Source organism: Caloenas nicobarica, chromosome 1 (genome assembly GCF_036013445.1).
Source record: "Caloenas nicobarica isolate bCalNic1 chromosome 1, bCalNic1.hap1, whole genome shotgun sequence".
Taxonomy (NCBI): Eukaryota; Metazoa; Chordata; class Aves; order Columbiformes; family Columbidae; genus Caloenas; species Caloenas nicobarica.
This window is the reverse complement of record NC_088245.1, coordinates 23,484,975-23,510,865: the sequence shown is the minus strand read 5'-3', so window position 1 is coordinate 23,510,865 and position 25,891 is coordinate 23,484,975. Positions and strand designations below refer to the sequence as shown.

The following is a 25,891-nucleotide window of genomic DNA, read 5'->3' as shown; positions in this document are numbered from 1 at the left end:
GCTTGTAGCTGTTAGCTTTTGTGAATCCTACTTGTAGGCACCAAATTCTCTATACTATGTGTAAGAAATCTGGCCTTAACATTTAGGACCTGAGGTTATAGTATGCTGCAGTGTGCCTAAAGGTTATGAATGTTAAAATTCAACACTAGCCAACTTCATTTGTATGCATGGGAGAAAAGAGAAAATACTCGTTGTATATAATTTTTTTGTATATCTATATCACAGAAGAAATAAGGCTGCTTCAAAATGAGTACCAGTACAGATTAGTTCCAATTGACCACAAAAAGAATATATTACTTAAATATATTCTCTGTGTAATCATATTGAAATGCTTAATAATGAAAAGTATTTCAAAGAGCTTACAAAAATAGAAATAAGTGATATAAAAACTGCACTTTTCTGGCATCTCGTGGTTCATCTAACCCTTATTAAATAGCCTTTAAAAGGTAGATTCATTTATACAGTACATTTGATGTATCTACAAGAATTCATTAGTGTGTAAGGTAAATAAAAGCATCAATGACCTTGTTAAACATTTAAAAACAAAACTAAGAAAAAAAAAGTCTTGACTAAGGAGGAGATTAATTTCTCTAGAGAATATTAGCTTTTCAAGTGTCAAATTCATGCATGAGTCATTAATAATCAAGTGAGAATATAATACACAAATATACTTATTCCCCTTGGGCACTCATATTACTTGGATATACATAAAGTCTCTAAATTTCTCTGATTATTTGAATGAAACTATTCCATCAGTGCTCACAGCAAAACAGAAAAAAGTGAAGTTTAAGCACTACCAGTTTGAAAAAAACGACTGAAGTTTCATAGAGGAGATCCTGGCTTGTACTTTACATTTCTGATACAGAAAAAAAAAGGACTCTTACAGCAAACTATTCTAAATTATCACTATCACTATTATTGTTATTGTAAGTAATAAAATAATAAAAAGATAAAATTTGCATCATGTTTTTATTAATTTCTAGTAGGTATGTCTGAAACTCGTAAGTGGAAAAAAAACTATTCAGAAGCAACTGCCAATTTTCACATCTCCCCTGAGTAATGAAATTATTCACTCAACAACAATAAAAAGCGTAATTTATCACCACAAAACAAAATACATAATTATGCTATGCAGGGAAAAATTGTAGAAATAATAACAGCAATAGTAATAATAATATTACCATTTCATCCATAAAATGTTTTTTCCATTTACAAACACAAAATATCTCTAACAATTTTTATAGGGAAAAAAAGTGCTTTAATTTAACATATTTTTTTCCTTTCACATGCCTATTGTGTTATGTCAAAGAAATAATATAGCTCATTTTCTTGTCAATTAATGTCACACCATTTTTAAACTATATGTATATCACAGGCTTTGATCATCACAGAAGTAAAAAATGAAGTTGAACTGCACAAATAATTAAAGGTAAATGTGATTGCAATACACAATATCTTCATATCAATTTTCAAAGAAGGCTGTGTCATAGTATGTTGAGAATTATCTCTGTTGTAGGTTTCACTGTGTGACCTACTCTCCATCCAGCAGTTACACATTTTAGTGTGCACTTGCTCAGTAACCACTAATTGGAGTACCTAAAACTTGTAGTTACACAACCATATAATATGTGTCCATAACAGCCAGCAGAGAGTTGTCTAAACTGCACACATTCATCATGAAGCTGGCTAGAATTAATCGATGAAGATGAGTCTGAATACTGGCCTTATGGCATTTTGCTAGCAGATCCAGGAAGCCATGCCTATTGCATTCTACACCCAGAGTTGTAGAAAAATCTCCTGAAACTGGGTGTCTAAGTTTCTTTTAAACATCTGAATAGAGCTTCGTGTTAAAACGTGGTTAGTACTTGATATCACCCTTATTCAAGCCTTTAATCTCATAGAAAATTTGATGGGAGGTTTATGTCAAGTAACTGTAGCTATCTATGGCTTAGGCACCTGAGGTCATCTCTCTACTGCCCTTCAGAGATTCACAAGAAGACCCATGAGGGCAAGGCCTTCATGGTGTCTTTTGTACATCTCAAGATTGATATCAGCTGGTAGCTTATGGGGAAGAAGGTGCCCAAAAGGCCATTTCTGCCTTAAAAACAGAGAGACAGACTGTAGCAGATCTAAAAGTGCAAATACCTGATTAAGCATTGTTACAAACATCGATCTCCCTTCCTCCTGCCATGATCCAAGCCCACGCCATTCTTCCATAACAAAATTACTTCTTCTATGTTTTCACCTACTTAGATGCCTCTCTCCATGGAATTCTTGAAACTCTCTGAGATATGAGAACTTAGTGTGCCTAACAGATTTCCTCCTGGGTATTTGGCCCAGCTCCTTTAGATCCTTCAAGGGAGCACCCTCAGATGCCATAGGTGCTTGTACCTGTATGACTAGCAGCACAGTGGCATAGCCACAGGAGCTGCCTTTGAAATTCCTTGCTAAAGCTATCGCTTGCTTAATTTTTGGGGTAGGGTTAAGCAGCCCTCAAAAGATACGCATAGCCAGGTCTCTTTCCTGGCAATAGTAGGTTATAAAATTCTATGATGAACTAAGACGATAGTCAGTTGTGCGGAGCATTTTAAATGCTGTCCTACCAGGTAGCATAGACAATGAAAGAATAAGACCTCATGACGAAACTGGAAACATGAACAGAACTTCAGTGAGTGAAGAATTTTGAACCAAAAATGTAAAAAGATTGTCAATTTTGCATACACTAGAATTTTCTGGGTAAATGGTTTTGCATCTTGTTTCTATTTAAGTTGGCTTAAGATGTTCATTTTGGAAAAATAACCTTACATGGAAACAAAAACATCTTTCTTTGTTTGTGGCTGGTTATATAAAGCATGAGAGTACACCAGTCCTTTACATCTCCAGGTCAAGAAAAGGGCAGGTCTTCATTAAGAAAGACTTGCTTAACTGTGTGGCTTGAGAAAGGCAGGTTACTAATGTTGTTTTAACAGCACCGATCATGTTACTTCTTTAAACCATCTCATAGAAAAGGTATTTAACAGCTTGAAATAAAGGAGATGGGAAGCTATTACTCAATAACCATTGATGTCCAATATATAGCTCAAAGAGTGGTTTAAGCTTGAGTTTGAGGTTTGTTTTTTTTTTTTTTCCTCAGGAGCAATTTTTTCCATCAGTAAAGTGGTGAAAGCATTAATTTCAAAGGAAAATGAGAGGAGAGAAATCAGTGAATCAAACAAAGAAACTCCAGTCTAGAGAGCTAAAACTCTCCCAAGAAAGAACTTCCAAAACCTGTAGCTCTTGGTAAAATTATTGTCTATTTTGGTAAAGATTTTTTATTTTTTCCCATATCTACTGTCATGTAACATTGAACAGCTTTCAGGACTCCACAGCTACATGCAAACTGACTTCTTGATGACTAGAGGTCTGCAGCATCTTTCTTATGAGGAGAGACTGAGACGGCTTGGTCTGTTCAGCCTGGAGAAGAGATGGCTGAGAGGGGATCTTATCGATGTTTATAAATATCTCAAGGGTGGATGTCAAGAGGATGGGATCAGACTCCTTTCAGTGGTGCCCAGCGATAGGATGAGGGGCAACAGGCACAGGCTGAAACATAGGAGGTTCCTTCTGAATATGAGGAGAAACTTCTTTACTTTGAGGGTGCCAGAGCACTGGAACAGGCTGCCCAGAGATGTTGTGGAGTCTCCTCTGGAGACATTCAAAACCCACCTGGACACATTCCTGTGCAATCTACTCTAGGTGTACCTGCTTTAGCAGGTGGGTTGGGCCACATGATCTCCAGAGGTCCCTTCCAACCCAAACCATTCTGTGATTCTGTGACTCTTAAGGAAGCAGATAATAATAAATATTTTTTTTTTTTTTAAAAAAAGGAGTAGTAAACCTCAACCTCAGATCAAAATCACAGAAGTCAATAAAAGAGAACTTGTAGAGTATTTAGCAAAATTGTTTGTTGTTTTGACTGTGTTCAAAATGATTGTCCGAAGTCATTCCTTTAAAATTTATAAAGTTTACATAGCACATACTATGATATATACACACAGGCTGAAAGTTGCAAAAAAAATTGTAGTAAAGAAGCAAAATAAAGAATCTTAAGCTGCTAGGATTCATTTCATTATGAAATGATAAAGCTAATTGAAATATACAGGAAGAATACTAAAGTAAGATTCTTTTATCTTCAATGACTTCATTGACTGTTGACATGAAAGTTAAGGAGGAGACGTCTTTGTTCCAGGAAAGCCAACATGAAGCCGTGTTGAACTATAAGTTCAGTGGCAATTTCAGAAAGATTCTTCTCACCGTATGAATGTTTGACTGTTTCAATTTTGCAACTTCTGTAAATAGAGATCTGCATACAGGATATCATGCCTTATGTCTGGAAAGAAGTACAACAGTTGCTGCTGCTACAATCCTTTATGCTATTGCGGCAATCATAGCTGGTCTTCATTCCACTGGCTTCCTTCACTATTCACCTAAAGGCTGCATGTTTTACCCATGAATACATTGCAGATTGAGAAGGAGTGCCAAGCACAATGATATAAGAGTTTAACAATAATTCTTTTTGCAAGAACATCATGCACTCTGAAAAAGAACTCATGCATTTTATTAGGTGTTTTTTTACATGAGTAATGGGTGTGAGGGCAATAACTAGTGGATAAGACTAGCAGAATTCATCTGGTAAGATCTCCTAGAACACTTTTTCCATACATTTGGGACAGCTTTGCAAGTGGGACATGATCATATCATATCCACCTTTCAGATGGCTAAAGTGCAGTGCGGTAAACCAACATCTAACAGTAGTGTTAGGACTAGAATATATATCACATAGCTTTTAAATTACTGAATACATGTACTATAAGACACCAACCTAACCTTCTCCTTAGAATCAGTGAAGACCAATGGACTAGCTCATCCCAGCAACTTCAGACATCTAATTTAGGATATAAATTGCCCTGTAAAGCTGTCTTGCTCTCCAGCAACTACAGAGGAAGCCTACTCCACTAGATTAGACTGTATACTCAGTGTTTAGCCAGATAAAGTTGTTTGATGATTTGTACTACAGACTTTTTAAGTTCTTCTTTGACAGAGTAGCCAAGACGTAGTATTAGCTTGGCTATTTGTATATTTATATTTACTGACTGAATATTGAATGGAAAATCATTTAGCATTGAGGACAACCTGAGATTGAAAATATGCATTTGTATTTTATTTGATAATTAATCTCATGCATCAGTAAACAATAATACGTTTTAAGGATACTGTATAACTCTATAGCAGGTAAATTTCTGTGACCTATTTTCTCATCCTAATAATTTAAGAATCACTATGAAGGATAGTGGGTGACAAAAATAGATTTTTTATGAGTCTGTTTTCTGCATCAAATGAAGGTTTTTGGTATGTCTCATGTGTCCAGTATATGTGTTATTTGTCAGTGTGAGAACTGAACCAAAACAGTAGGAAACAGAAAACCTGCAATAAGAAACAATGACAAGAATAAAGCAAACCAATAACGATTGAATAATAGTTAATGAAAATGGATGGAAAAAAGGAGAAGAAAGAATTGACACAAGAGGACTCCTCATACTAAGGACAAAAGTGAAGTAGAATTGTTTATCTTCATTTGGCTACCTATCTTAAACAAAGGGTAAGCCCCAATGTCGACACTGTTAATAAAGAGAAAATATGAGCCCTTTTTTAAACTTGTTCTGTATGTAACATTGAGTCCTGTTCTAGAATCTTGTACTATGTCTCTTTTTTCATAATAAATAGTTATTTCTTCCATGTGTATCATAGACTCTCTTCTAAAAAAAAAAAGCACAACCAAACCAAAACCAAACAAAAAACAAACAACAAACCAAAACCAGCAACAGTTTTGTGGGTTTGTTTTAAGTTTTGTAGAGAAAAGGCTATTTAGCTAAAAAAAAAAAAGCAACTCAAGAATAATTTTATAAATTTCCTTTTATTAATTCAATTTTTTTAATTTAAATTTCTCACCTGTCTTATATTTCCAAACTTTGTTATGATTACAGTTACAGTGAAATATTTAAAGAGGTAAATCACTTAGAAGTAAGCTGTCATTACCACCAGATCGTTTGTTATAACTGTTTTACAGTAAAATTCCCAGCAGTGATGATCATTAAAGCTAAAATCCATTTGGTCCTAATGCTTCATGTTTCATGTGACCTTGTTGTTTCCCCAGACTAGTAAAGGAAAACCATATTTTCTTTTTCTTCTATACTGAGCATATAGTGTTGTCTCATTTATCAATTTTTCAGTTACTTTGGGTGCCAAGATCTGAAGAAATATCTGCGATTTTGCTTTTCCTTGGTCTGTTATTTTATGGCTGCCAAAGATCAGTAGAAAAGGCAAACAATTAAATCACACAGTTTTATAATCTACCAGATGCTATAAAATTACACTAGTAGCTGCCCTCCCTCACCATCTTTGTTGATTTTAAATGACAGTCTATGACCACACAAACGAAGAAATAAACCACGTCAGAAATACATCACCTATTCTGCAAATATACATAAGAAATAAAGGTGTATTGTGAACCAATATTCTTGGAGAAAGAAGGCACCTTCCTTTAATTATTCTTAAAATGTAAGCATTCTTGCATTGACAGGAAAATGCCACTACCTAAGATTTATGATCCAGATCTAAAGATATGATAGACACACTTTCTTTCATCTCAGTAGTTTGCAACAGGTGAAGACTAGGTACAAAACATGGATTAATCTTAACTCTTTCTCTAAAAACCTTTAGAGTCATGTCCCTAAATGACTATAAAACCAAAAATGAATTAGGTATGTCCTCCAACTCTTTTTAAGGAGACCATAATAACCACCTCAAAATTCTTCTGCTGAATTACAGAATACCTCTATATTCCCAATGGAAATCTGAAATTACCAATGAAATTATTTTTGACATACTGAGAATATATTAATGGATACTGTCAAATCTTGTTTAGAGTCAGTACTAGAAAAAATCAGCACGTTTTTAAAAATGACCACACTTGAGATATGATTCATCTCATCTGGCTTTTTCTTGTTAGGAATTTTTTATGCTTAATGTCATAATTGAAGTTATTCTATGGTCCCTCAAGAAGCTACCTCCAGCAGACCATTAATCCTACTAAAGACATGTATTTTAGGGCAGGATGAGGTGCCTATGCTACTCCATCTGCTTTGGAAGGAAGCTAGGTGCATAGCTTAGACAACAATTCAGTGGCTAAAGACACGCGAGATGAGTGCTGTTTCCACTGACTCTTCTACCTTCCCACTTGAATCAGAATCTGAAATGTCTGTAGTATTTCAGGCAATAGACACATACATGGGCCAACCCTTGGTAACTGATCTGTCTTAACTTTCAATTCAGTCTGGATGAAACAAGAGCTAATTTACATTTAATTTAAAATTTAATCGTAATGCTTACAACTACTGACCTTTCAATACGCAGATTACTTTTTTCGCATGCCCCAAAATATATGTCCTGATCATTCATGTGCAGCTGTCAGTGAAGAAATTTTGTTCCAGATTTATGCCTCAAGTTTTAGTATTTCATTCATTTGCTCATGACTTGCGTTACTCAGGTTTGGCAGCTGCTGCAGAAAATGCTTGTTTTTTAAAATGGTAAACATTTAAATCACTTTAACTGGTTTTATTTGAATAAGATAATACTATTAATTAAGTGATAGTTTGCTAATAGTAATTGAGTGGAAACTGATTTCTTATTTTGTTCCTGAAAGATAACTCCAGGTTTTTCTGTAAAAAACTCTATTTTATAGAAAACAGCACAAATAGTTTGCAGTTTTCCTAAGTCATAAAGTAGTCTTGTGGGTCTATTCTGACCGACTATAAAGGCAATAAAATCTCACCCAGAAATTGCTACATTCAGCCACCATTTTCTGCTTAGCTTTAGGGCATACCTTTATGACATCCAACTTGGATTTAATGGCAGCATATTTAGTTCTAACTTAAAAAACAAAACAAAACAAAACAAAATGGAACACCAAAGGTTTCTAACTTTAGACTGAACTTGAAGGATAAAGTCAGTAATTCAGTAGAATGAATTGGACTTCTGCCACTGACGGCCATCAGATTAGTATCTGTACAGCAAAACTTTCAACATACATAAAGCCCTGCCAAGAAATTAGTATTTTCTTCCTTTTGAATCAGAAGATGGAAGTGAAAGATCCCATGAGGGTACTCTTGACACAGACCATGTCACAAGTCTGGGAATTAAACTAACAAACTTTTACTGTGGAATGAAATTGGTTCAAAGTCCCACTTTCCACTTCCTTCCTCTTTATATACCAAAGTGTATTAGGTTTATGTGGCAAGGTTTTGGTAGTGAGTGGGCTACAGGGGCAGCTTCTGTGGGAAACTGCTCGAAGCTTCCCTCATGTCCGGTAGTCCACATGCCAGTCGGCTCCAAGATGGACCCACCGCTGGCCAAGGCTGAGCCCATCAATGGCAGTGGTAGCACTGTTGGAATAACATTTTTAAGATGAATAAAACTGCATAACAGCATCTGCAGCCAGAAGAGAGAAGTGAGAATATGTGAGAGAAACAACCCTGCAGACACCAAGGTCGGTGAAGAAGGAGGGGCAGGAGGTGTTCTGGGCGCCGGCGCAGAGATTCCCCTGCAGCCTGCAGTACAGCCCATGGCTGGCTGTCCTCCTGCAGCCCATGGAGGTCCACGGTGGAGCAAATCTTCGCCTGCAGCCCATGGAGGACCCCACACCAGAGCAGGTGGGTGCCCAAAGGAGGTTGTGATCCCATAGAAGCCCGTGCTGGAGCAGGTTTGCTGGCAGGAGTTGTGACCCCATGGGGGACCCACACTGGAGCAGGCTGTTTCTGAAGGTCTGCACCCTGTGGAAAGAACTCGTGCTGAAGCAGTTTGGGAAGAACTGTAGCCCATGAAAAGGACTCATGTTGGAGAAGCTCATGGAGGACTATGTCCTGTGGGAGGGACTGCGCGCTGGAGCAGGGGAAGATTGTGATGAGTCCTCCCCTGAAGAGGAAAAAGCAGCAGAGACAATGTGTGACAAACTGACCACAACCCCTGTTCACCATCCCCTTGAGCGGCTGTGCAGGGAGGAGGTAGAGAATTCAGGAGTAAATTTAAGCTTGGGAAGAAGGGAAGGATGGGAGGAAGGTGTTTTTAGATTTCTCTTTATTTTCTTATTAACTTACTCTGATCTGATTGGCAATAAATTATATTATTTTTTCCCCACGTGGAGTCTGTTTTACCTGTGACACTAATTGCTGAGTGATGTCCCTGTCCTTATCTCAACCCATGAGCCTTTCATCGTATTTTTTTTCCAAGTGTCCAGCTGAAGAAGGAAGAGATAGAGTGGGTTTGGTGGGAACCTGATGTCCAGCCAGGGTCAACCCACTGCAAAGACGTACTGATAATTCTGATGTTGTCCCTTGATAATCACAGAGAGTTTATTACATCATGAAAATTGATTGTGGCTTTTAAAACATTGGTTTCTAGTAAGGTTCATATGACTTTAGTATATCAGTTGATTTATACAATACTATGTATTCAATTGCCAATGAATCATACATAGGTTTTTTTTAAGCAAGAGATTCTGAGATAGATTTTTCCTTTACTTTTTCTATCCTCCATTTAGCTAATATTGATTTTCCACCATAGAGTTTCTAATGAACTAGAAAAAAAACCTTTCTCCCTTTATTTACCTTTTTCATCTATATAGCACATTAGCATTCTCAAATTACATGTAGATACATTTAGGGCAGAATATTACTTTAGTTGCATTCAGAAAAGAAGAGATTGGAAACCATTGGAAACCATTTTTTAATGACAGAAAAAGACAGTCACTCTTTTAAGCTGTTTTTTCTTAGCAGAAAGTTATTCTACTCCTGTATTAATTGTTGAAATTACGATATTGATATGTTCTACTCTATTGTCTTTACCTTGGCTACTATTTAGGATTTAGTATGTTTATTGCCTGCCAACAGATTTAGTATGTTTATTCCCTGTTTATTCCCAGCCAACAGTGAGGATGTTTGTACTTTGCCACAAATAATTGTGTGCTGCAGGTATAGATAAACTATGATTATATTGCTAACTCAGATACAATTAGCAAAACATCCTCAGCAGCCTGGATCCCAGTGAAGCATAACTGGTCAGCCAAGCTGCACAGAAAATGCTGAATCCTGAGCTGTCACTAAATATAGGTAGAGGTATCCCAGTTATCTATTTTATTAATAGATCTTACCCAATATATCTACTTCAAACTAGCAACATGACGAGATCAAGTAGGTAGAAAGAGATAGCAAGAAAGCAAAGCTACTTATTGGTGTAAGAGCTATCTGAAAAATTTCTGTGGTATTACAGAATCACTACAGTATTTTCAGAAGTCAAGGCTGTGAATAGAAATAAATTTTGTCTATTATTTAATGTAGAAAAATCACTGAAATTTCCAGAAAGATGGGAATTCTAGAACAAATGAAGATTGAGTCTTAATGCCTTAAAAGTTATGTATTCACTGGCAGAGCCTAAAACTAGTCTGAGAATATGGAAAACAAACACTACCTAGATTACTGTAATGGTAAACAAACTCAAAGGCTAATAAGTCTTCAAGGCAGGAAAGAATATTCAAACAGAAATGTGAAGCTCTTGTGTATTTAAAACTATTCTGCAATTTAATTTAATAAACTTCAGAACACTATCTCAAATAAAAATTGAGTTTGTTTGGTGGCCATATTCTGAAAAATTTCTTGTTATCATTTGCAGGTGCTGTTTTGTATTTAAGAAAAGTTAAAAGAATTAATCATGAAAAGTAAATAGCTTTCTTTCAACAGTTTACTACAAAAATTTAGTCTAAATATTGTAAGAACATATACAGTTTCCAGTGTAATAGGCTCAATATTATTATTATAACAACATTTATTATAATAAATAACTAGTTGATTTCAGCCAAATTTCCACACTTTTTGTGTCAATAGAAAAGGGAGAGAGAAACCAAGTTAGGATATCCTTTAGTTTGCTTCTAATTTCTTATTTCACTGTCCAGGAGAAAGAATCACAGAATGTCCTGAGTTGGAATGGACCCACAAGCATCACTGAGTCCAACTCCTGTCCCTGCATATGACAGGTCCACAGTTCACACCATGTGTCTGAGGGCATTGTCCAGTCTCTTCTAGAATACTGTCAGGCTTGGGGCCATGGCTAATCTCTAATAAGGAGTGGAGCAGCCCCTAAGTTATTGACAAAATATAAGAGAAGGCTGCAGTGAGAAAAGATGAAGGGACACTTGCCTTTTAACTGCTCTCAGGAATAGAACACCAAGCAATTCTCTGCATTGAAAGATGTCGGCAGTTAAGAAGTGACCAACAGATCACTTTCTTGAATTCAAGTATCTTTGTTCCCACACAACTGTACTTTAAAAATCTAAAAAGTATATGGTAGCTTGTGATTTATGCTTACAAGTGATAAAAGTACATTCCTACTCCACAATATTTAAAAGAAATGCAACGTTCCACATTTCTTTGCTAGGGAGCTGAAGCACAAATATATTGAAGTTGCCCAGAGTGACTAAGTACAACTATGAAGGAAGCAAGAGAAAACCTTCTAATATATTAAACATATCTACTTCAACTACATCCATTTCCACATAACTATGACCAATCCTTCATTAACTTCAAATTTTATACTTCTGTTTGCGATTAAAGCTTTAATAATGATTATGCACATATACCAATTTTAAGGAGCATATCTAAAGAAACCAAATAAATTATCACAGTTCTTCTGAAGAAATGTATAGCTTGGAGAGGTCATCATCATATATTCAAGCTTATTTCTCTACTCCAGTTGTACATAAGTTTCTTCAGACTTTTTTGATTTGCTTTGTTTTGTTTTTCAAAATTGCAACCTAAAACTGGCCTGAGATTTGTTCTTTGGGGTTTTGTTTCTTTGTTTTCATTTAAAGATGATACATGCAGGCAAACACACACATTGATTTTTCTTCCTGAAACTCCTTCTACATCTGTGTGTCGCTACTGGAAAATCTTTATTCACTGCCTAACATACACATTAGCGTTTCCTGTGATAATTTCTATTCTTCTGACAGAGAATAATGAGTTGAACTCCTTTCTGAGGCCACCAACAAAGTTTTTTGATTTACATATGAAAATCTCCCAAATCCTGCTAGTCAGAAAATCAAAAAAAGCATAAAATTCAGGTCTTCCAAATGGATCTTGCAAATGATATCTCTAATCCACGGAACTTTCAGCATTTTCAAATGCAGTTTCATGAGGGATTTTACTGTTTGCAGCACATTTAGTTTCCAATTAAGATATCTGCAAACTGTAAAATGTGATTTTTAGTTACTATTGAAAACTGACTTCCATCCTAGAAACAGTCTCCCTCAATGACTTTATAGGTGGACAGATTAGATAAAAATAAAGTAACCAAAGCAGCTAAACCAGAAAAATTATACCAACTGAAGATAAGATGAAATATAACAACCAAAGAAATAGAACCATCCATAGATGAGACATCAATGACTTTTTCTTTTAATAAGGACTGACTGGAGGTTATGTTGTTCAAAGGAGAAAGAAAATAGGAACCTAGGCATCCTGTAAGGACCCTTTGTCTTGTACAAAATGGACCAGTAAATAGAAATGTCAAAAGTTCAAAAAGTTTGTCATGGATAAAAAATAAAGAAACAAACAATGAATCGCCAAAGAAAGTTGACATGCTGAAGAGAAATGCCACTGTCTTTATTTAATATATACTTCAGCACAGTCAGACAGGATACTTCATGGTCACACAGCACGAGGCTTTTTCATTAAACCAATCTCAGCCACATTAAAATGTCACTTATTAAGAGAAATTTTGAACACATTTTGAATGGTCAGATATTTCAAGAGTATTTGAAACAAAAGGACTGGTTTCGTTTGGGCTTTGGCTGTTGTTTTTTGTTTGTTTGTGGTCATTTGTGGCTGGTTGTGGTTGGTTGATTGGTTGGTTTGGGTTTTGTTTATCTTTTCACTGTGCTTTAGATTATAACAGAAATATGAAAGACTAATATTTGAAAGTCTTATATGTGTTTGATATCATTGAGTAACTACTCACTTCAAGAAAACAGGTGACCAGCAATGCCTACTTTGTGTCTATTTTAAAAGCGTGTATCAGGCAATTTCAGAAAATGCCTACTTGAAGCTGAGTCCTAATCAGACATCTTTCTACACAGAGAACAGATGTTTTGTATGAGACAGAGGTTCCCTAGTCTTGTCAGCATGAAATCACTGCTATGTAAGCACAGAAGGAGAACCTTTTAGCACCTTGGATACTTAAAATATCGCTGATATGGTGGAGTTCATGCACCTCCATAGTAAGGCATTAAGTCAGTGGACATTTTCAAGATTGCAAGATTAGCTCTAGGTCCCTGAAGACCCTCTACTTCTTTTGTCAGTCCTAGCCCTTGAAGAATTGATTACTAAATTTCCTGAGGAAACAGGGTAAGACATTTAACTCTGAATATGAATTTAATTGTCCCACACATGCATGTGATTTAGTATAGAGTTTTACTACTTAACTGAAAAATGATCAGTATGATCAATTTCTTTATGCTTTACTTAGGTGTATGATACAAAGCTTCAGCCAATCATTAAAACTGAAGAGAACAGACCAAAATTCCAACCTGCAATACAGATAGTGCCAGGAATTAGAAATATGTCATTACTAGATCAAATGACAAACTAATGGTGAATAATTCAATAATGTTAAAAACTGATGAATTACACCCCTACAAGGATTTCCATGCCCATCAAAATTTACAAATGGAATGATAATTTGCATAGGTACATCCAGTTATAACATTTCGAAAAGAAGAAAAGTGAGGGAAATTTGCTTCTTAGAATTCATGAAAATGCCTTATAGGTATTATCTGAGCAAGAAATTCTTCTAAAAACTAACATAGTTAACGTTAGTGTTCATGTTAGTAACTCAAAGCTTAAAACAATATGGAATTGCTTGTACTCTGAGATGAATAACTGAGACACTTAGGTGAATACTGCTCTATATATTTTTTGATGAACATGCTTCCCACTGTGCTATTCAGAAAAATATTTTAAAAACCCAAACAAATAACAAAAGAGAATTTTTTTATTTGTGTCAGTTTTGCAATTAAGGAAATAAGTTCTGCTCAAAACTTACTTTTTCTTCCTGAAAATGTTCTGAAATCCCTTGCCATAATTTTCTGGGATCTGGAAGATAGATAGAAAGTTGTCAAAAATCAAACCGTGCAGAAAGAAACAGATTTGAAAGTCTTGAAATGGTGTTTGCATGCCAACTTTCATATGAAAAAAAAGAGAGCTTCTTGCAATGTTTCTACAAGCTTTGTGAGAAGCAAGTTTAAATGTGCTTATGTTATATTCAGGCAGACAACAGGTGAGGTATAAAGACAAGCCATTCTAGGACAATATGATTTATTGATTTCTGGAAGAAACGTTAAAAGTAAGAAATGGAAGAAGGAATCAAAACTCAGAAGCTTATAAAAATGTTCTTGTTCTCTAGGTCAGTATGGGAAACTGCTGCCTATCTTGCTGTGAAGAGCTTTCCTCTGCATTTGGGTGAATATTCTGAAATAGCCATTAGACTCTAGTATTAATAGCTGGTTTTCATTTTTTTTAATGAAAGGAAAACTTATAAATTTTGATTAATTATTAAAAAAATTACCATCAACTCCACCTGTGAAATATCTGTGAAATCAAGATAAATTATTATCCTTTTCCATAATTTGATAACATATGAATTATCGTACTGTACATATTTTCTACTTCGATCTTCAAAATTCAGTTTTCACAAGCAATTGTAACTGTTTTAATTTCACTCTCTGAACATTTTTCAGCAAAACAAATAATTGAAAAATTTGTGAAGGAAAACAATGCAGTTTGCATATGACACAATGAAAATAATTTAAAAATATAAATACTGGAATTTCTATATGTATTTGTTTTATTGGATTTTGTGCACAATGCATTTTGAGAGTTACACAGCAGTTATTAGTCAACTTTGAATTTATTTTTTAAAACTTTGTAGTCTTTCCTTTGTAAATCAAAAAGTCTTTTATTCGAAGGAAAAATACAGCAGTTTTTTGGTTTTATGTTAGTGTGTTCTATTCTTTTGCTAATGCTCAGAAAAATCAAGCACTAGTAACTAATACAAACAGTATTATTCTCTTAGACAGTGATGAAATTACTTCATTGAAAACAGTATCAATGTTTTGATGTTTTTCCCTATTCTGGAAGGGGGTGGAATTTTGTATTAGTTGTTAGTTTTCTGTTCAATAGGATGCAATGCAGAAACTTTTCATATACTGAGCCATGGAATAATTTATTTTTAACAATACTGAAACTGATGCAAGAAGAAATAAAAAAAATATGGTACACTTTCACAGGCTGCTGAGATATTTTGGATAGAGTATCTGCCATAAAAAAATATTTTAAAATATTTTTTTTCTTCAGGATCTTAGTAGTTCTGTTATTTCTAACGAAACTTTGTTAGGTCAGCTGCCTTCAGCAATAACCATGGCCTGTTTTAGTGTCAGCAAAGGCTATGCAATTCCTGTGGCCATAGACGCTTTAGAGTATTGTTTTTAACAGGAGAGGTTAACCACAAGGTTTTTACAGGTTCGTAACCTAACATTGTGTTGCTATTACATACCATCAAATATCGGCAACGCCGACTGCCAATTTGTAATGGCAGGTAAGTGGCTTAAACAGTAAGAAAATAACATCTGTCAACATGAGTGCCCTATACACCAGGAATTTAAAATTTGTAAGACAAATGTCTTTTGCTTCAGTATGCATTTGGATTCACTGAAGGACACAATGTAGAGGCTAACATGTGAAACATAAATAGATATGTTTTCTAAACAGCAAAACTGGACACTAATACATTTTACGTATTTTATAACTATGCTAGCGTATTTTATAACTATGCTAGTCCGCCACTCTTACCTAGAAAAATATTCAGCTGTCTATTCCCTTTATTGAACATTTATGTGAAATTTGATGTATAAATATTCAGTATTATTTAGGTTATGACATTTATTTTAAGAATTATTGCATACTTCTATGTTAATCAATTTATAAAATCAGTCTCTGGTGTAATCCTCATCTGTATTTCAGTGGTGTGTCACCTTATGTAGTCTAAGACTCGAGGTTGCATGCTGCTGACATATTCATTTCATAGGATCATGCTCATTGTCTTTAACAGCAAAAAATGTTAGTAGAGAGAATTAATCATGAACAGCTCTTTAACAGGCTCAACTGAAACTATGGAACTGGAAGTAGAGTATTAGCTTATGCCTAGAGGATGTCACATTGCAATCAGCCATTTATTAAAGCGTCAGCATTAGACATTCACAACAGTGATTGAACAATGGGATTTTGCCAAAGTATTCACAATTTCTTCTACGCACAGTCTTTCTGACAATTCATGACATTAGAGTTTTGAGCCTTGGCATGTCTCATTTGAAATTGCGATTTACAAGGAGAATGCTACATATATATTTTCACTATCATTTTCCACTTTTGTTTTCAGCTAAAGAAGTCTTTCAGTTTAACTTTTGAGACCTAGTATCACAGTGCCAACTTTCGTACACTAGCACATACTTTTAGCATATGCTCAGAGAAAGAAGGATTTTTAAAAAAATATGTATTTTAAGACTTTCCAGTTTTTCAGGGCTAAAGTTTATATTCACATTGATGAAAGTGGGAAGCTAACAAAAGGAAGAATGAAAGAAAGGAAAACCGAAATTTTGAAAACTAAGCACAATTAATATTTTCACCCTTTTTCCTTCTTTTCTTCTTTAAGACAAAGAATGCAGAGTAAATGGCTGTAATGTTTTCTCAGTTGTGTGGCAAAGTTATTATGAATAGATTGTGTTTATATTTTGTTCCCAAAGTTATGAGTTCATTGGTCATTCTGATGTCTCTCAGAATGGCAATGTCTGACAGTGACTCTCTTAAAGGCTGTAATGAAGGGTAAAATGTCATTGATGTACCTTGGGATGTCTACAAGTGCAAAGGCTCAAATCTGCAAAGTGCTGTGGAAGAAAGGATGTGTTTGTACTGTGCTAATGCTTGGAGCACTCAGCACATGCCAAAGAGTACTCAGCACCTTGCTGGATTATTTCTGCGGAATGGAAGATTAAACAGAATGAAAAAAGATATTACCAATCCACAGCTCATCTAGCACACACACTGTCTGCAGCAGTAAGCACTAGCCACAGCTGTTAAATAGAGCATTTTGCTTTTTCTCAAAGCAGAACACATAGAATTTTTTTTTTTTTTTCTAATTCTGGGAACTGTCTGCTGTGTTTGTTTGATAGAAATAAGGGATTTGCGGTATAATTTTTCTACTAATAGTAACGTTACAACAAATGCAGCCAAGTTATTTCTTTGTTACATATTTCTTAACAAGAAAATAATTTGGTCTATTTTTTTTTCCATTATATCTTCTGTCATTTGAAAGATTTGGGTGGCATGAAATAAGCCAGGTAACTATAAATTCAGCTACCAGATGGAAAGAATCTGGTGTTCTGTTTTGGAAACCAGGATAATCTGAAGTTGGTTAAGTAAAGTTATGCAGTACTCCACCCTGTTTGTTGAACATTGCTCTCAAGTTCTAATTTAGATGGTAGTTAGTGAATGTGCTTAATTCTGGTACCTTTGTAGTCCCATGCAGTTCACAAGGAATACTCAGGTAATCAAAATTTTATGTGATCTGAAGTAACATGTAGAGTCTAAGTTTAATCTTTACTTTCGGCTGCTAAGAGAATATTTTGGTTTTACATTATTCTACTAAATAATGCTAACTTTAATCCTTGATTAAGAGCAAAAGAGCAATGCTGTGAATATCACTATCCTGAAAAATAACTCTATGCAAGATACCCGATTCACTCAGCAATCCATTCCTGTTTTATCTTTTTGACTTTGTAGGTGATGTTGAGCATTCATAATATTTTAATCTACTATTTCAGTACCTTTTGTATTTTTATTTTTTCATTCTTTGGAGAAGAGAGCATGGACCGAAGTAGCTTTACGTTGAGGTAGTCTTCGTCTTGAGCTGCGGGAAGACATTGAGTATAAACTAAGCTTTTCTATCTACTTTTATGGCCCAATGATCAGAATAATTGAGCTGCATGAATAGAAGGTGCCTGTATTCTTGTCTTCTAAATTCAGGGGTGTTCCACTTAGTAGAAGATTATCCCTGTAGACTATTTTGGACCTTAGTAGTAATCAAAGAATACTTGTTGTATATCAAACTTATTACTGGGAAAGTGTCTATCCCAAAAAATTCATAGTTTAATAAGTAAAGCCACAGACAGTTTGAAGGAAAGATGGGTGAAGCATTGGTTTAACACAGAAGTGCAGCAGCTCCCTACTAAGCAAAGATTTTTAGGCATTATGCCAGCAGTGTGTTCTGGAAGCAATACCTTTTACATTTCCTAGCTGTGAAAGAGTGCTTCTCTTCAAAGAAGAATAAGTTGGAGTGTTAGAGTTATAAGAGAAGTGAAAATGCCTGCGATTAATGAAATGACCATTAAAATGCTTGGAATAACAGATGCTTAGGACTGAAAATGATCAATAACATGACTGTGAAACAGCTGGCTTCATTTATTGAAGGAATTAGCTAACTGAATAGGAACTTGTATCTAATTAGATCAATTAAAAACAACCGATTGAATTAAAGGAGAATTGTGCTTCATTTGTTTAAGTAAAATAGGTTTAGCAAAAAATTTAAGAAATCACATATGGCTGTCTAATTTATAGAAAAAAAAATCTTGAGTGGTAAAATTTGGAAAAAATTAAGTTTAAACAGACATAAGGGGTCAAGTGTATTGAGGGCAGATACCTGAGGCCTTTAGGGTAAGAATTTGGATAACTGAAATCTATTGGATCAGACAATTGCAGAAGTGAATGTCTGTCTCATGTACAGCCTTTGTTGTAGCTAGTTCCTCTTCTACTCATTCAAGAAAACAGAATTTGGAAACGTGTCACAGTCAAAAGTAATGACGGGCATGTTTAAAACCTCTGCTTGGTAACAAAAAGTAGTGGTAGACACAAACAGTTCTAATGGGAAAAATGTGATCCGCAAAGCTTCATATAATGAATTTACACATTCTAGAATCACCAGAGTTAAAAAACTATTTTTACTTTAGTGTGAAAAGTGTTTTAAACAACAAAACACAGGCTCTGATCTCTGCTCAGAAGTATCCTAGTTCAAGCCTCTGTATACTTAAACTCCAATAAAATTCGAAGATCAAGACCTTTGAGTGACTAAAGTTAAAGACTGTGCACTAGAAGAAAGCTGAACATCCCTGACTTTGCCAAATCAAAGTAAGTGTTTTGCTGAAAACAGAAGCAGTAAAATATGCATTGAAGGCCTATTGCAATCTGCAGAAAGAGCCTTTGGAAGTCAATAGTCGTCTTTCTTGGCTGTAGAGGAAACTGAGAAGATGAAGAAGGAAATCTGAATTTCTCTGTGGGCCTGACATGTACTATCCAGGTATTGCAGCATCTTAGTTGGACATCTTTTCAGGCAGAGCAAATACAGACTCCTGTGCTAGGAAAGCTGAGCAGTATATGCACGAATGACCAGAAAGGTATCAGAAGCTGCTGAAAGTGCATCCTTCCATGTCCAGGAATGATTATATAATGTCAGACTACAAAATGCCAATATCAATTCCTTAGAATCCTGCACTAACACTCAAAACTGCAGCGCACATTCTGACAGATCAGCACAAGGCAACATGCTGAGTGTTAAGGCTGCAAGCGTACAACTAGACATGTCTGGAGGTTATGTTAATTGAGCAGAACATAGGAAACTACTGCACAAAAGAAAATAAATTGCTGGCTGTGAAAAGTAACTCTGTGTGTGTGCATATGCACATGTGGGCGTCTACTGGGAAAATGTGCTCAACATTGTTATTGTGATGTAGGCCAAGAGGGAGGAGTCCCCTGAATGATTCTGTCTATCAAATTGGGAGTATCTTGTCACTGCACACCACTGAAAAGAGTCTGTCTCTATTTTCTTTGTATCTTTCCTTTAGGTATTTATATACGTTGATAAGATCCTCCTCCAACTCCTCTCTTCTCAAGGCTGAACAGTTCTACCTCTCTCATTCTTTCCTCATATGAGGTGCTCTGGTCCCTTGCTCATCCTGGTGAACCTTTGCTGGAGTTTATCCAGTAGCCCCACCTCTCTCCTGTACTGTGCTTTCCCATAGCACTGGTTACTGGCCTGCAACTATGTTTTGTGCCGCTGATCACTACCTTCTGGGCCTGGCTGTGCACCTACCTTTCAATTCATCTCACTGTCCAATCATCCAACCTATATTTCATCAGCTTGTCTTCAAGGATATTATGGGGCACAGTATTAAAACCCTTATTGAAGGCGAGATAGACAATATCCACTGCTCTCCCCCCATTTACACAGCCAGTAACAATTAGCAGTGGTAATAAAGAGCAGCAGTGGGGTCTGTGCTTCTCTGTCACCAAACTGTATTCATTGGACCTAATATTATTCAAACAGGAACCGATTTTAAATGTCATCAGATGGGGATTTGCCGCGACACTTGAGAATCATAAATTAAATGAAACGGAAAAAAAATAAAACAAGGATTATTAAACAAACATTAGTCTATGTCGTTCAGTTATTCATGTGAGAATTTTACTATTTACAACTCCTCAATAATTTAATAATGTTATTCTATTTTTTTACTATTATTTGCATTGCAATAGGGACAAGGATTCTGTTATTGATCATAACAGCATTGAGCCAGTCATATGTGAAGATTGTATTTCTTATGTACTTAGCTGCCAATGAGATCCAAAACCTCTTGGTTCATTACTTTCTCTATTCTTTGGGAAGATGGCAGCAGAAATGATCCAAGTAGATTTGAATCAGCTGAGGAAGAGAGCTGAAAACAAGAAGTGCAGAAGCTATGGTTTTGAGCAGAATAGCTAGAAAAAGATTCAGGTAAGACAGAATAGAAAAGGCACTTGTGTATAAGCACAGAAAGGAGAAAAAAGTTTTATGCTGTTGAGGCTGTACACTCCTTATCCCACAAAAAAAAAAATCAGAGTGGACATACTGATAAATGTATTGTAATACAAAGACAAGGAAAATTCATTGGATAAATCATAGAATCATAGAATAGTTGTGGATGGAAGGCACCTTTAAAGGTCATCTAGTCCAACCCACCTGCAGTGAGCAGGGGCATCTTCAACTAAATCTGCTGTAATGTACCTTTAAGGAAAAAAGTGAATGCCTGGATAATTCTTTATAGTTGCCAAATGAAGTCTGGCTATAAAGAAACAGGAAAGAGACGGCAACAGAAAGACTGCAGTTATTGCTAATATGAAAGGCTTGCACATTTGCCACTCTAGTACTTATTTCCCTACCATTGCATCTTTGATAGCTTGGAAACTTTACTAATATAATGATCACTTAGCAGTTAAGTAACATAAAGAAGATTAATTATTAACAATAAATTCCTGCAGCTTGGTAAATTATAAACATCAATGAAGAAAATGTTTAGAAATATTTATGTACCTGTGTATTGCCCTTATGTGTAGGTAGTGTCTGTGAGGTATGGAAGTGTTTTCCAGACATAAATGAAACTTGTATATAAAATACATGTAGAACATGGTATATATATAGAATATATGTATGATATAGAATATATGTAGACAACTTTACACTATATATAGAATTAATTATTAAGTATATAGAACTAAAAAAACTAAAAAGTGCCAGAAATTAATTTGTTGTATTTTCTACATAAACAGATAACTAAAACCAAGAATAAAACCTTGTAGAATGGTTGTGTGTAAAATTCTTAAATAGTTATTTTTTGCCTTGTTATTTGGGATTGCACAAGGAAAACAAAAGCACATATTCAATACTTCTCCCACTCCACAAATAATTACACTAATTAACCAAACAGTTGTAATATGTTCTTCTGATGGCTCTATAACTAGGTTCCATTCATATTAATTGTTCTGGTAATTATCGTTATTATAACAACGCATATTTACAATAGCATTCTACACACTTATCTCCGAAGGCCGTACCAGTATAATGGAAGTGAAGTGTTATTAGTTTTGCCATAATGCAAACACTTGACTTCAGACTTTACAAAAAGCTTTTGTATTTAATTAACCCTAGTGATGAGATATCAGGCCTGTAAAATGCTGCTAGATATTACATTAGCTAACACAACTCATAAGTCCAAATGATCAGCAATAGTGGGATCTGATTCAGAACTTTCATTCCATTTTGAAACTTAATTCTGATAACTGTTTTTACGCAGAATAGTCCTATCATAGTATTCCATTCAAGCCTGACTGCATATGAGACCTGCATTTTAAAGTTCCAGTCCTGCAAAATTATGCAAACAACAGGGAATACTGGAAACCTTTTATAACTCTCTTAACAGAAATTCTACATTTATACGTCTGAAGTGGGACAATAAGCTCTGTGACTCACCGATAAAATATTTTAGGGTCTACTGAGAATGTTTCATAGCCTTCAGATACATCTCGTACAAGAGGTTTGGAGGGAAATCTTCTTGAGGAGGATTGGACAACTTTTCTCTGTTTCTTCGCCATAAATGTGTCTGCAAAACAAGAACAACAAGAGTCTCTTCTACGGGCTGTACCTTTTTTTTTTCTTTTTTGGAGGCAAAGAGAAAGAAGTAAAAACGTTTTTCTGCAGCAAGATCTCTGTGACACCATGGCTTTGGCAATTATTTCTAGAAAAATGTGGAAGGTCTACAGTCAGAAAGTTGAAGCCTGTATCAACTAAGTTCACCAGAAAGGAGTTCTTCCATTCTCTTCAGATGAGCTAGAATTTCACTCCACAAATTGTACAATTATAGACCTTAAATGTAGTGCCTGTGTAACAGGGAATTTCATCACACAAAGTAATTCTATTAAACAGTCCAGAGACCCTGCAAATAGGAAGAGAGAATTTATGTATTGAGTGCTGTAGCTATACAAAAAGACGTATTTTATAAACAAATACACATTATTGTCAAGGAGATCTGTTTTACGTTTTCTATACATCTAGATACTTCTATTTTCTGTTTTTCATCTGTGTTCTTATTTGCCATCTAAAAATAATTTAGATTTTCCTGCTGAATTTTCAGATTATCCACCTGTTGTTTGAACTGGGACAGGCAAAATAATTTTATTATTTAATTTAATTCCTCCTTTTTGTTCCATAACAGCTTCTCTGTCCTCCTTCTGTCTCTTTTTTCTAACTCTGAGACTCATTGAAAGAGGGGAAGGATTTTTTCCCAAGTGAGTCATATTTTTTCTCGTCACAGCCAGGGACTGCTTTGACTCTTCTAATCCTAAGTGGGATGAATCTCATAAATTTAAATATTAACTACAATATCACTTTTGATCTCATCTGTATTACTATTAGCATGTCAATTTTTTATTTTAACTTCAATAACAAAGCAGCAATTACTGGACTAAAGGTAATTTATTCCTTGTGTTCTGTATGTTGTGATATCTTTTTTTTAGCTATTTCTCATCAGACTGTTGTAGATAATACTGTGAAATATAGTTCATTAATTAATATAGGCTACTAATGACAATTGTTCCAACTAAGTTTTGTATGTGCAAGCCTAAAACAGTTTTGCATCTTAGTTTATGACACAAGTCAGGTGAGTGATGAAGAACTTATGGTGCAAAGTATTTTATGACAATCATGTTTCTATATGAGACTAAGCATCCAAAAATGGGAATACTTAAAAATGTGGATGACTTTAGAAAAAAAAAAGTCATATATTTATGTCCATATGACGCCATTTTGATACACACATATATAGTTCTAGCAAATATGCTGAACTTTGTTTTATTACAATATGAACAAAAGTTGTATAATCCAGTTTCTAAATATTAGTAAGGATATATTTATTTCGCAGTGTAAGGAGAACTTAAAAAATCTCTTTCTGATGCTCAAATATACTGTTGATGTAGCAGAAGGTCAGGTGAAGTTTCCATAAGACTCATATCAAAGATATCTTTGAAAACTCCTGAGAACACACACCATGTATCCTACTTGCATTTTCTGACTTGAAATAAGAAACTTGAAGTTCTCACAGTAATCAAGAAGTATAAGGTTATTGTAAGACATGTCATTTCCTTCTTGCTGTTATTTTTTGTTTGCATTTGTAGTTTGCATATTTCTTGACTTAAGTTTTGAAGTTTACCAGCATATACTGAAACAGAACTGATCATAGTTTTCTTGGTTAATACTGTGTATGGCATTTTTGAGCCAGTAGACCGTATGTGCAAATGTAAGTAATATTTGTCATCTAATTTTGGCAGAGAAGCAGACAGAAAAAGGTGAAAACTTGAAGCCTTAAGTGTAGGCATTTCAATCTTTCTTTTCAAAATTGATATATAACACAACATGAAGTTTCTGTGTAACTGCATTCTTCTCAGGCCTTCTGAAACCATATGAGTTATACATGTCCTACCTGTTTAGAAGGATGCTCATTGGTAACTCCATTTGTTAGTTCAATAAGTGTAATCTTTTAAAATATTTGATATAAATAATTTCCACCTTGATAGTGGTGATGAGTTTTCTCCAACTTCTAAGTAAATAATAGCAATAGGAAATACAACTTTGAAATCAGCTATTGTTTTGGAAAAGTTAGTCATAATACACATCCACCTCAAAAATTTTTTTAGTACAAACATTAATAGAGATTACCCTGAGTTCTACATCCCAAATACTATACCGCTGTTTCAGCTCTCACTGTTAACACAGACATCCTTTAAAAGCAGTAAGAAAAGTCCTGCAGAAACTCGCAGACACGTGCCTATACTGATGAGTTCCGCACTGCTACAATAAAGGAATCACCACAAAACCCCTTTCTGTCCTGTGTCTGTCTTATTGATGATTTAGCACTTAAACATTAGAATTACTTAATTAATGTTCTCTAAACAAGAAATTTTAGACACACTAATAGGATTAGATTCACTTAGGATAATATTCTTAATTAAGTAAGCTACTGGAGATGCACCTTGAGGAGATATCTTGGGATTGGTTTTCACAGGTATCTCTACCTGCATGGAACTATTTGCATGAAATTCAGTATGTATGAAAGGATTAATAACATTATCTGAAAAGGCCACTAGGGAAATATTTTTAATTAACTCTAAGGCTCTTCAAAAATATATTTCTTTCTAACTTTTTTCTTTTTAATTGCTGTGTGTCCTTATAGGAATAATATTGGAAATTTCAACTGGGATTGGTATACAAATTAGAATAGGATCTAGGTGGGAATACCAAAGAAGGAAAGATGCAGACTAAATATCTTTGCTCATCAGTGCCATGACAGAAAACACTACTTGCCTAAGAGTTTTTCATCACTCCAGACCTGTCTGAATATTAGTTCCTCCTGGTAACGACTGAAGCAACATATGCACCTGTCCTAGTATATCTGACTATGTAACGTGTTGCTGCTTAGCCTAAACCCACCTTCTATCTTTTGCAGTTCTCTTTTGAAAATCAATGCAAATTTTGCCCAAGTAAGGAAAGCAGAACTCATCTCACAAATCCTGTAGTCACTTTTGTTCTTCAACCTGATGACACTAAAAAAGACAAATTTTGAATGTGGTGTATTGTAATTAAACTCAGGTAAGATGATTATTTTTGATAAAACAGCTAACAATTGAAGTTAACAGCTTCATAGAATGCTATGAAGTTTCTTATTTTTAAATGTAATTCAGATAATGGAATAATGATCTATTCTAATATTAAAAAGGTAACTATCTATGTAAGATAGCTGGTAAAATTTCTTTACATGTTACACACACCTAATTCA

At 34.9% G+C, this 25,891-nt stretch overlaps 1 long non-coding RNA gene across 3 annotated transcripts in view; it reads right to left on the bottom strand.

The window, feature by feature from the left end:
* The window catches only part of LOC136002610 (uncharacterized), a 36,925-nt gene extending 14,269 nt beyond the window's left edge, over nucleotides 1-22,656 (bottom strand). For 2 of the 3 annotated variants that reach the window (XR_010607932.1, XR_010607930.1), the window contains exons 1-3: nucleotides 22,534-22,656; nucleotides 20,855-20,962; nucleotides 14,188-14,237 (exon numbers count right to left, since the gene is read on the bottom strand). This is a non-coding gene — a long non-coding RNA (uncharacterized LOC136002610). Of the gene's footprint in view, nucleotides 1-8,082; nucleotides 9,010-14,187; nucleotides 14,238-20,854; nucleotides 20,963-22,533 lie in introns of those variants that run through there. The other variant, XR_010607931.1, reaches the window with a different exon arrangement.
* Nucleotides 22,657-25,891: the final 3,235 nt, after the last annotated feature.